This window comes from Cryptomeria japonica, chromosome 8 (genome assembly GCF_030272615.1).
Source record: "Cryptomeria japonica chromosome 8, Sugi_1.0, whole genome shotgun sequence".
NCBI lineage: Eukaryota > Viridiplantae > Streptophyta > Pinopsida > Cupressales > Cupressaceae > Cryptomeria > Cryptomeria japonica.
Genome location: NC_081412.1, coordinates 221,342,794 through 221,355,921, shown reverse-complemented (window position 1 = coordinate 221,355,921; position 13,128 = coordinate 221,342,794).

The following is a 13,128-nucleotide window of genomic DNA, read 5'->3' as shown; positions in this document are numbered from 1 at the left end:
AGAGGGGGGGTGAATTAGTACATACAAAAACTTCTCCACAACTTATCAAGTTAAAACAATGCTAACTGGTTGTCTTCATTACTGAACCTAACCATGGCAATACCAGTTAAACACAGTAAGACTTCAAACAACATAAACCGATAAAACTAAACACTTCAAATAAATTCAATACCTGATAACTACTTCATCCATAAACATATGCATGTGGTGTATCAGTAATACAATAACCATTAGCTCTGCATGCATAATCACTCAAACAAAGAATGTTTTATCATCACATAAAAAATGCACAGCTCATGACAAACAGATTTTTCACGTGGAAACCCAAATGGGAAAAAACACGCTGGGGATGAATACCCACAAGCTTGTTCTCTTTTGAAGCTCACTTTGTTAGGAGCCTAGTCTGGTTAAAGACTTTACAATAAGATTCTTCTAGGAACCGATCCTTGTTAAAGATCATCTGGTTAAGGGGTGGCTATATACCCTATTAAAGGTTGAAACCCTGTTAAAGGTTACCTTGCTAGAGGATTTAAAGAACTCAATGAACTTGAGTCACCTGGTTAGAGGATTTATAGTAATCATTTTAAAGCTACCTGGCAAAGGGATTTTCCTTATGTTGAAATGGTTAGAAGACAATAGGTAAATATCTGATCTGGTAACATCACTATATGCTAAGGCAGATCCTTTTCAGTTCCTCTACTCTGCAATCATACTCTGCAGTTTTCACTCACTCTACTGTGCAATCATACTTTGCAGATTTCCACTCACTGATCTAGCAAGTATCTCATCACTCAAATACATACACAATTTTTGCCAATAACTTACAATAACAAACATCATCGACCTTATAGATAACAATTAGGTCGGTAACACAAACCCTAAACCCTAAGCATCTTAGGTTTACAATTACAAGCGGTCCAATCCTGACCATCCAAACACTTTTCATAGAATGAAACAATCTTAAATAGATCACAATTCATTCTGCATCATCCATTCTTCACCGCACATAGAAATCGGTAATGCATCATGCTTTCTTCTCATTCCGCTAAGAAGAATGTTCATTCCCGAGGTAGACATTTAATGCAATCGATCTTCACATGCAAGATCCTCAAGGAAATCCTTCTTGTACGCAAAACTGATGTGGCATCTTGATCTCATCCTTATTTCTTAGCTAACTCATCACATACTATCATCAGTTGCATCACACAAGCTAGATTTCCAAACCGGAAACCCTAGAGCTTAGACTACCAACCGGTAGTCACATTTAGCGAAACCCTAACACCAGTTCACTACATCTCTTCATACCGGTTGACCTGTATCGCTTCCAAGCTTCATATCAGTGCATACCAGTGTACCTTCTTGAACACATATTGACATCAATGACAACATACTTTGTCACTGGTTCATCATATGCCAACAATCTCCCCCTTTGGCATTGATGGCAATACTCAGTGTAGCATTGCAACTAAAAACATCATAGACCAGTGCATCTAAAATATCTTCATCAAATATCTTCTCCCCTATCATATATCTTCTCCCTCTTTGACAACAATGCCAAAGTGGAGGCACAAGCTTCCATACTTCACTATGATGCTCCCCCTATGGAGTAGCATCCTTCAACACATCAATCTTGAAATATTTGTCACTATAATACCTCACTGATGTGGAGCACACATCTTTAGTTTACTTCATGAAGGGGAAAAACCCCTAATTCACCTCTCAAATAGGTAAATGTAGTCTTCGGTAAGGGCTTAGTGAATATGTTTGCTAGTTGCTCCTTACTGGAAACATGTTGTAATACGACCTCTCTGTTATGAACCTTCTCTCTCAAGAAATGATACTTGAGCTCAATGTGCTTAGTTCTAGCATGCAATACCGGATTCTTGGAAATATTGATTGCACTAGTATTGTCACAAAATATACTCACCAATTTAGATATAGGTACTTTAAAACCATCCAATACATGTTTCATCCAAATTGCCAGAATGCGGTTCATAAATGCTACCACATACTCCGCTTCAGCTATAGACTGAGAAGTACAACTCTGATTTTTATTTGTCCAGGAGACTAGTCTTCCACCAAGAAAGAATGCTCCACTGGTCGTGCTTTTTTGGTCGTCCATATTACCTCCTAAATTTGCATCAGTAAATACCTTGAGATTAAAATCACCATTGTATGGATACCACAATCCATAGTCAACAGTCCCTTTCAAGTATCTAAGAATCCTCTTGACTGCTACCAAGTGGGATTCTCTTGGACTTTTCTGAAAATGAGCTACTATGCCCACTGCATGAGCAATATCTAGTCTGCTATGCACCACATAGTGCATCTTACCAATAATTGACCGGTACTCCTTCTCATTCACCAATGTTGAATCATCTTCCTTAGTCAGTTTACAGCTGGTCACCATCGGTGTACCAATCGGTTTTCTCTCCTCCATGCCAAAGGTCTTCAATACCTCTTTGACATACTTGGACTAGGTAATAAAGATGCCCTCTTTCATTTGTTGAATCTATAAACCAATGAAGAACTTTATCTCTCCAATCAGAGACATCTCAAACTCTTTCTTCATTTCATCTGCAAAAGCATGACTCATTTCATCATCTCCTCCAAAGATTATGTCATCTACAAATACTTCACAGATCAGAATCTAATCACCTTCAAATTTCAGGTATATGTTATTATCCTCACTTGTTCTCTAAAATCCTATTTTCACAAGATGAGAGTGTAACCATTCATACCATGCCCTTGGTGCTTGTTTCAATCCATACAGGGCCTTGTGTAATCTACACACCATGCTACTGTCTTCTGATAAGGCAAACCCATCTGGTTGCTCAATATACACTTCCTCTTCTAGGATTTCATTCAAGAACATAGACTTCACATCCATCTGGTATACCTTAAATCCCTTGAATGCTGCAAATGCAAGTAGCATTTGGACACCTTCCAATCTAGCCATGGGAGAAAAGATTTCTCCATAGTCTTCTCCCTCTTCTTGAGCATATCCCTTGCATACAAGTCTTGCCTTGTTCCTCACAACTGTGCCTTCTTCATTTAGCTTATTCCTGAAGACCCATTTGGTACATATGACATTCTTGTGTTTTGGTCTGGGTACCAAGGACCATGTTGCATTCTTTTCTGTCTAGTCTAGCTCCTCTTCAATTGCCTTAATCCAGTCTTCATCTGTAAGTGCTTCTCTGGAAGTCTTGGGCTCCAATTCAAAAATCATGCAAGATTTTTTTTCACCTTTCTTCTTGTGAGTATCCCTGCATCTTTATCTCCTATGATCTGCTTTGAGTCATGATGTAATTTTACATATCTAGGAATGACTCTAGCTAGTTATGCTTTCTTCTCCTCTTCTTCTTTACTTATTTCTTCTTCACCTACTGCAGCTTATGTCGATATAGAAACACTGAGGTCTTTACTTATTTCTTTCTTAATTGGTTCCCAGAAGGCTATACCCAGTTCATCTTCCACTTTCTCACTGCAGGTTTCCTCAGGCTCCTCAGGGGATTCATCAACCCTGACATTGATACTCTCAACATTTTTTTGTGTTCTATTATTGTAGCATTTGAGATCTTTGCTCTTAGTGGAATATCCTAGAAATATTCCTTCATCATATTTAGTATCAAACTTTCTCATATGCTCACCTTTCTTGATGTAACACTTACTACCATATACTTTAAAATAACTCACAGTGGGAGTCTTCCCGGTCCAATACTCATAAGGGGTTTTAACTCTACCTTTCTTGATGAGTACCTAGTTCATAGTATAGACTGCAGTGCTCACCACATCTCTCCAAAAAGTGTGAGCAACCTTTCCTTGGATCAGCATTGTTATGGCCGCTTCAACTACAATCCTATTATTCCTTTCTGCTATGTCATTTTTTTGTGGTGTCCTTGGGGAAGACAACTGCCTCTTGATACCACTATCTTCACAGTACTTGTTGAATTCATCAGAAGTGAATTCACCTCCTTGATTAGTTCTTAGGCATTTTATCTTTTGACCACTTTCCTTCTCTACTAATGCTCTAAAGGATTTGAACTTTCCAAACGCCTCAGACTTGTCTTTCAAGAATGTGACCCACATTATTCTTGAGCAATCATCAATAAGAATCATGAAATACCTATCTCCCTAAATACTTCTAGTTTTCATAGGACTAGACAAATCAGTATGCACAAGATCAAGTAAGTTTTCTGCTGAAAAAGACTTACCTTTGAAAGTTGAGGAAGACATCTTCCCAAGTTGACATTCTCTGCATAAAGCATTCTCCGGTTTGTTCAGCAAAGGCAATCCTCTTAATGCCTTGATCTTACTAGCTTTTACAATATTATCAAAGTTCATATGACAAAGTCTCCTATGCCATATCCAATTGTCATCAAACTTTGCCATCAGGCACCGACTTATCTTGGCATTCTGCTGAAACAAGTTACCTTTGGTCTACTTACCAGTGGTAATAAGTTCACCACTTTTTCCAATTATACTACAGACTCCACCTTTGAACTCCAGAATGAGTCCTTTGTCATTTAGCTGAGCAACACTCAACAAGTTATGCTTAAGACCTTCTACCCAGTAGACATCATCCACACTGCTTTTTCCATTCAGTGAGATAGATCCTTTTCCTTTTACCAAGCATGGTGCATCGTTGCCAAATTTGACAACACCTCCATCATATTCTTCTAGAGATAGAAAATTTCTCTAATCACCAGTCATGTAGTGAGAACAACCACTATCAATAATCCACTCATTAGAGTTGTCAATGCGAGAGACAAGTGTTTTCTTGTCAAACACTTCTTCCTTTACAGCTACAAATACTATGTCCTCAATCTCTTGATCCTCATATTCTTCATCAGTAACACCACCATCCACTGCAACAAGACAATTTCTTCTATTTACTCCTTTATACTTTATAAACCTCTCTGGTTTATCCTTATTGTCGTTGTTAGGACAGTTAACAGCTATATGTCCTATCTTATTAGAGGAAAAATATTTTAAAGGAAGCTTACCTCTATATTTTCCAGTGCCTCTTGAAAGTCTCTTGGCAAGAAGAGCTTCAAAATCCATCAGAATCTGTTCATCATCCATACCTCTGCTTTGCATGGATTCATAACTGGTACTTACTTCTTTTCCTTTTCTGGTTGGTGCAACAGATTCTCTAAAAGCTAACTCAATCTTCTAAACACTGCCATCATAGCTATTCAACTCATATGCAGTCAATTTTGCAATGATAGAGTCTAAGAATACCTTGGTTTTGTCAATAGACCTTAGTTCCTGAATAGCAGCAACTCTAATTGCATAGACCGGTAACAATGATCTCAAAACTTTACTGACAATGGTGACATCATCAATTGTTCCGCCAGTGCTCTTGATATCTCCAACAATAGTCTTGATCCTTATGCCATATCACTGAATGGTCTCACCTTCAACCATCCTCATGTCTTCAAATTTTCCTCTAAGGCTCTCTTCCTTGGCTTGCTTGACATGCTCATCACCACCATAAATAGTTTCCAATATGTCCCATACATCTTTAGGAGTGTCCTTATCTTGTACATCAATGAACTCAATATATGATAAACTACTAATAAGGGCTTCCATGACTTTCCCATTTTCTTGAATCTCTCTTTTTTTATCATCGGTTAAAATGCCAGTGGGGATTACATAGACATTCTCAACATAGCTCAAGTATTGAGCACCCAAATTCTTGATATAGATCTTCATTCTATCCTTCCATATTTTTAAATTATCTCTATTGAACTTAGGACCTTCCCTTTTCATCATTAAGGCATGATCTTTTACCTCAAGCGGTTAAGCTTATATCACCAAGGACCTCAAGTCACTCTGATACCAATTGATGAATAATGATGAACAACAAATACCCTAACTAGTATTGAGAGGGGGGGGGTGAATCAATACATACAAAAAATTCTCCACAACTTATCAAGTTAAAACAATGCTAACCGGTTGTCTTCATTACTGAACTTAACCATGGCAATACCAGTTAAACACAGTAAGACTTCAGACAACATAAATCGGTAAAACTGAACACTTCAAATACATTCAATACTTGATAACTACTTCATCCATAAACATATGCATGTGGTGTATCAGCAATACCATAACCATTAACTTTGCATGCATAATCACTCAAACAAAGAATGCTTAATCATCACATAAAAAATGCACAACTCATGACAAACAAATTTTTCACGTGGAAACCCAAATGGGAAAAACCACGGTGGGGATGAATACCCACAAGCTTGTTTTGAACTCTTTTGAAGCTCACTCTGTTGGGAGCCTAGTCTGGTTAAAGACTTTACAATAAGGTTCTGCTAGGAACCGATCCTATTAAAGATCACCCGGTTAAGGGATGGCTATATACCCTATTAAAGGTTGAAACCCTATTAAAGGTTACCTTGCTAGAGGATTTAAAGAACTCAATGAACTTGAGTCACCTGGTTAGAGGATTTATAGTAAGCCTGTTAAAGCTACCCAAAAAAGGGATTTTTCTTTTGTTGAAATGGTTAGAAAACAACAGGTAAAACTCTGATATGATAACAACACTATATGCTAAGGTAGATCCTTTTCAATTCCTCTACTCTGCAATCACACTCTGCAGTTTTCACTCACTCTACTCTGCAATCATACTTTGTAGTTTTCCACTCACTGGTCTGGCAAGTATCTCATCACTCAGATACATACACAAATTTTGCCAATAACTTACAATAACAAACATCATCAACCTTGTGGGATAGAAATTAGGAATCATCAAAACATAAGTAGATCAATCAAAACATTAGACATGATAGCTTAATCAAAGGAATACTCATGGAAATGAACCTAATTCTAAAGCACATTCAATGAAGGTATGAAAATGAAGCATTCAAAAGAAAACATTAAGCAAACCAGATCCAAGATTGAATACTCCTTCCATGCGGCTCCATTGTTGTTCTTTCCTCTTCAATAGTTTTGTAGATCTCACCTACAAGTGCCCTCACAATTGAAAGCAAAAAGCTCAAGAGTACTAGAACTAAAATTTGATAGTTTGACAGCAATTCGGATTTCAAGAAGTAATTGAAGAGGGTTGATTGATGAAAAATTATCCAATTTATAGAGAAATTGGAGAAGTGACAAGATTGGCATGATGCAATTCAAATGGAAATTGCAAATCAATATGTTAATTATGACAAATTATGCAAATTATGCACTTTCCATGCACAATTTTGATTGATTGATTATGACACATTTCATGTCAAAATTGATTGATTAAATCAATTATGACAATTTCATGACAAATTGAAATGCCACTCCCATAGAATTAGGAGATGAATTAGGAGGGAAAAAGAATTAGAAATTTGAAAATTAGGAAATTGAAATTGATGACAAATTAGGAAATTGGAATTAGAAATTGATGAAAAATAGGATTTAGTGAATTAGTGAATTAATTAATAATTTTTCATTTATTAATCAATTCACAAAGAAGAATAATTAGACAATTAAATAAAGATTTAATTGTAATAAGAAGACTTAGGATAAATAAGTAATTTATTTAATCCTAAAGGAAGAAATGACAAATTAGGTTAAATGACTAAATCATAAAACCCTAGAAGACGAATTAGAAATGCGAAAATGACAGTTAGGTCTTGATTAGAGATAATTAATGTCATGATTTTGAATTGATAAAGGACCAATGCGACAGAATGATTTGATTGATAGACACGCCAATTGACAAGGAACAATGACAAATTGATCCAACTTGACATAATTGAGACAGATAATGATTGATAGTGAAATGATCGCAAAATGACAAGATTGACAAGAGGACGAGGATCGATGATAAAATAGATTGCAAGATGACAAGATTGATAATGACCACGATCAATGACAAATTGATCGCAAGATGATAAGATTGAACATGACAACGATCGATGACAAATCGATCGTTAAAATGACAAGATTGAAGGATTGATGATAAATCGACAAGATTGATAAGAGGACAAAACCCTAATCAGGATTAACGATGTCCAAAATGATAAGATTGATGATAAGATTGATAAGATTGATAGGGGGACAAAACCCTAATTAGGATTGACGATGTCCAAAATGATGACAAATGAATACGCATATTGATGTGACAGAGTAAAATCGATCAAAATCATGACTGGATAATGTTGTCGACAAGACCAAATTCGAGGACGAGATGATTGAGGAATGTAGAAGAATGACTCAATGTTCGCAAATGATAAAGACCAAGTGCGTGACATAGGAGAAATGTTAATGCGACGCAAAAACCTAAAATGAGGCAATGCGCAAATGTTAAAGTATGACCTCGCAAGCGTTGACCATTTTTGGGTGTCTACAAACCTTATAGACAACAATTAGGTCGGTAACACAAACCCTAAACCCTAAGCATCTTAGGTTTACAATTACAAGTGGTCCAATCCTAACCATCCAAACACTTTTCATAGAATGAAACAATCTTAAACAAATCACAAGTGATTTTGCATTGTCCATTCTTCACCGCACATAGAAATCAGTAACCCATCACACTTTCTTCTCATACCACTAAGAAGAATGTTCATTCTCGAGGTAGACATTTAATGCAGTCGATCTTCACATGCAAGATCCTCAAGGAAATCCTTCTCGTGCACAAAATTGACATGACATCTTGATCTCATCCTGATTTCTTAGCTAACTCATCATAGAATTTCATCGATTGCATCACACAAGATAGATTGCCAAACCAGAAACCCTAGAGCTGAGACTACCAACTGGTATTCACACTTAGTGAAACCCTGATACCGTTTCACTATATCTCTTCATACTAGTTGACCTGTATCGCTTCCAAGCTTCATATCGATGCATACTGGTGTACCTGCTTCAACACATATTGACATCAATGGCAACATACTTTGTCACTAGTTCATCATATGCCAAAACTTTCTACCTAGGGTGTCTTATGCAGGACCATCCCTGGTCTATGAGAAATCTTGCATCAACAAAAAATATTTCCTTTTTTTTTAAGTTCAGTGTGCAGTTTTTTGTGTTCCTACCGTCAGGTGCCGGTAGTTGCTTGATTTTCATTGCAGATCCTATTTTCAGTTTCCAGGCTGGTTTATGTGCTTAATTTTGGCCATTTGGTGGAATTGATTATGTGTTGCATTGATGTTTTGTCATTGATCTCAACACTATATGTTTGGATGCTTTACCAACACCCTTCTGGTCCTGGTAGGTTGAGTGGTTTCTGATTAACTTGGACCCGGTATGATCTAGTAGGCTCCAATATAGTCTGGCGATGGAATTGGCTTGTTCATGATACTAATACTCATATTTGGTCAGTTGGTTTTGGTCTGGTTATTGGATATTATCCTACTTGCTTAGAAAATTGGTTTCTGGTTCCAGCGAAGGTTTCATCGGAAGAGATTTTGATGGAGATCTTTGATGAATTGCATAAGTGGTGTTGGTGCAGATTCTGGTGGAGTTTCGAGATGTTGTTTGTGATCATGTTCGAGACTTGGCAGTTGGAGATCATTGCTAAAGCATGTGGACCTATACTTGGTCCCGGTCGATCTAGGTTATGGACCGACTTTCATGTAAGGTGTGGATAGGACCTATTGATATATTTATGGGATGTCTTATGTGTTGATATTAGTTGTTTGGTCTAAGGCCGACATGGTTTGTAATTATGTAATTGGTTTATTATCTGGTGGTCGACCCGATTGTTTATGGTCGAGGGTTTGTATAAATAAGATGTAAGATCTCATTGTAGATCATCATGGTTAATGTAAGAGGTCATGGTCAAGGAATGTAATGTGCGAATAATGTAATATCATTCAGGCAGAGGAGTTGGTCAATCATTAGAGATTGAATTGGGTTTATTTAAGAGGATTTAGTCCTCCAGTATTGAGCTTAACTGGAACTGTATTCTGGCATAGGAGATGCTATCTTTTGCAGTTCAACACTTCTTTGGATTGTTGTCTGTATTTATATGTAGTCAGTGAGGCTCCTTTTGTGATGATCAGTGTGGTCTAGGTTGTTGGCCTTCCCACAAGTGCAGGCCCCTTCATTGTAATTCACATACTTACTACAAAAGTATTATCTGACTGTGGCTAGACTTCCTACCATGTTTTTTCCCTTTATCAGGTTTTCCACGTACAAATCTTGGTGTTGTGTGGATGGGTTTTATTCCATGAAAAATGTTTATGCTTGATTGGATTAACTACTATTCTGGTATTAATGTTTTGGGTTCCGGTATTAAATTTTTAATTGTTGAATATTCATGTAATCTATGACAATTGATTCACCCCTCCCCCCTCTCAATTGTCTTCCGGTTATTTGAACTATCTTGGTATCAGAGCTTTGGTCCTCTCTACAGAAAGCTTAACCACTTGAGGAAGATCTTATGGCGACTAACAGTTCAAGTTCATCCAGTTCTTCTGGAGCTATCTTTTGAAGGGATATTCCAAGGCTTGATGGAACAAGTTACATAGTATGGAAGATTCGAATGGAGACTCATCTAACATGTATTGGCAAGGATATTTGGGAGATCACACAGAATGGTGTCAAACCCTTTAGTCTAGGAGTTGGCAATCCTCCTCCGGCAAACCTGGACAAGGAGCTTGAGAATGATTGTAGAGCAAGAGAATCCCTCTTGTGTGCACTTTCTGATCAACAAATAATGGGATTAATAGACAAATCATATGGAAAGGCTATATGGGATAAATTGGAGACTCTTAACGAAGGTGACCCTATGGTGAAGATTGCTAAATTTGATGGTTACCAAGTGAGATATGAAAACCTGAAGATGGAAGAAGATGAAAGGATTACTACATTCATGGAAAGGGTAAATGAGATTTTTATGGGAATTCAATGTTGTGGTGGAACTCTGAGCAAAGATGAAATTATTTCAAAAGTCCCAAGAGCTCTACCATCGGCTTACAAAATGAAGGCTACTTCTATTAATGAGTTAAGAACAATGGCTAATACATCTATCAACAAAGATACTTTGGTTGGGAAACTATCTGCTTTTGAGCTTGAGGAATTTGGACCTTCTGGAGTTGTGAAGACTAAACCTTATTTTCATGCATCTACATCTGCAACCAAGAAGAAAGACTGGAAAGATTTATATGCAAAATAATTAGAAGATATGGAGAGAGAAGATGATGATTTTGAGAAACTTGAATCCCTATTTGCTAGAAGAGTACTGAAAGGACCGGTAGGAAGTAAGTATGAAGGAAAAGCACCTTTTAAATGTTTTGCATGCAATAAGATTGGTCATTTTGCATCTAGATGTCCTCAAAGGAATTCAAGATTTGAAGAAAGAGTTAAAAGATCATTTAAGCCTAACCCTGGATATCAGAACACATATAGATTAAAAAAAACAAAGACAAATCATGCTACATAGTGGATGAGGAAGGCATTACTGATTCAGATGATGAACCAATAGAAGACTCTGCTAGTGGATCCGGCAATGGGAAGGAATGGTTATTCTTGGCTATCAAGGAAGATGATCCGACACTAGAAGAAAATGTACCTAAGGAGAAGGCACTTGCTGCTAAAATTGAGGACAAGGATGAATGGGTAATTGATAGTGGTTGTTCACATCATATGAGTGGAGATAAAGGGAAGTTTCCGTCTTTGCAAGAATATGATGGTGGACTAGTTAGATTTGGAGATGACAAGGCATGTATGATTAAAGGAAAAGGAACTATATCTTTTAATGGTAAGAACAATACTGACAATGTTTATTATGTTGAAGGTTTGACGAATAATCTTTTGAGTGTAGGACAATTGGTAGATAAGGGATTTCAATTACAGTTAAAGGATGCAAAATGCAAAATCATTAACAAATCTGGCTTGGAGATTGCAACTGATACATAGATAAAAGGTAACATATTTCATTTGAACTCCAGTGAGAAGATATGTTTGATTACATAGATTGATGAAAGTTGGCTATGGCATAAAAGGCTGTGTCATGTGAATTTTGATTGCATTATGAAGATCAATTCAACTAAGGTTGTTAGAGATATACCTAAGATTATGAAGCCCTATAATCTGGTATGTAAAGAATGTCGAATGGGTAAACGGGTTAGAACCTCTTTTAGGAGTATACAAGATAAATCAAATGGTGTTCTTGATCTTATTCATACTGATTTGTGTGGCCCTGCTAGAGTTAGAAGTTTTCATGGTGATATATATTTAATGCTAATCATTGATGATTATTCTAGAATGATGTGGGTTACTTTTTTGAGAGAAAAGTCTGAAGCATTTGAAAAGTTTAAAATCTTTAAGGCTAAAGTGGAAACTGAGACAGGATTGAAGATTAAATGTTTGAGATCAGATCATAGTGGAGAATTTACATCCGGTGAGTTTAATAACTTTTGTGACAAGCATGGTACAAGAAGACAATTTTTTGCTCCCCGGACACCTCAGCAGAATGGAGTTGTGGAAAGGAAAAACAGAACTATCTTGGATGTTGCTAGAACAATGATGATGGAAGCTAATTTACCTCATATCTACTAGAGAGAAGCAATGAGTACAACGGTTTATACATTCAACAGAGTACATTTCAAAGGAGAAACTAGTAAGACACCTTATGAATTAAGGTTTGGCAATACACCTACAGTTAAGTATTTCAGAATTTTTGGTAGTAAATGTTATATCAAGAGAGATGATACTATTGGTAAATTTGATCCTAGATGTGATGAAGGCATATTTCTTGGTTATTCTAATGAAAGAAAATCATATAGATGTTATAATAAGAGATTGTAGAGAATTGTGGAGAGTGCTAAGGTCAAAGTAGACGAGCTGAACAAAAGTCAAATCAGAGTTTATGAGAAGGAACCGATAGTGGAAATGATTATATCTAAACCAATAGCACCTTTATCGGAATAACCGGTTACTCTGGCAACATCAAAGAATTCTACAGTAACTGCAGAACAAGGAAGAGGATCAGAGAGTCAAAAGACTCCTAGGCATGTGAGATTGAATCATTCTGAAGATCAAATCATTGGGGATAAGAATAATGGAGTGATGACAAGAAGAAGACTGGCAACTAATGAGGTATGTTTAATTTCACAAGTTGAACCGATATCAGTAATTGAGGCATGCAAAGATGAACATTGGTTAAAA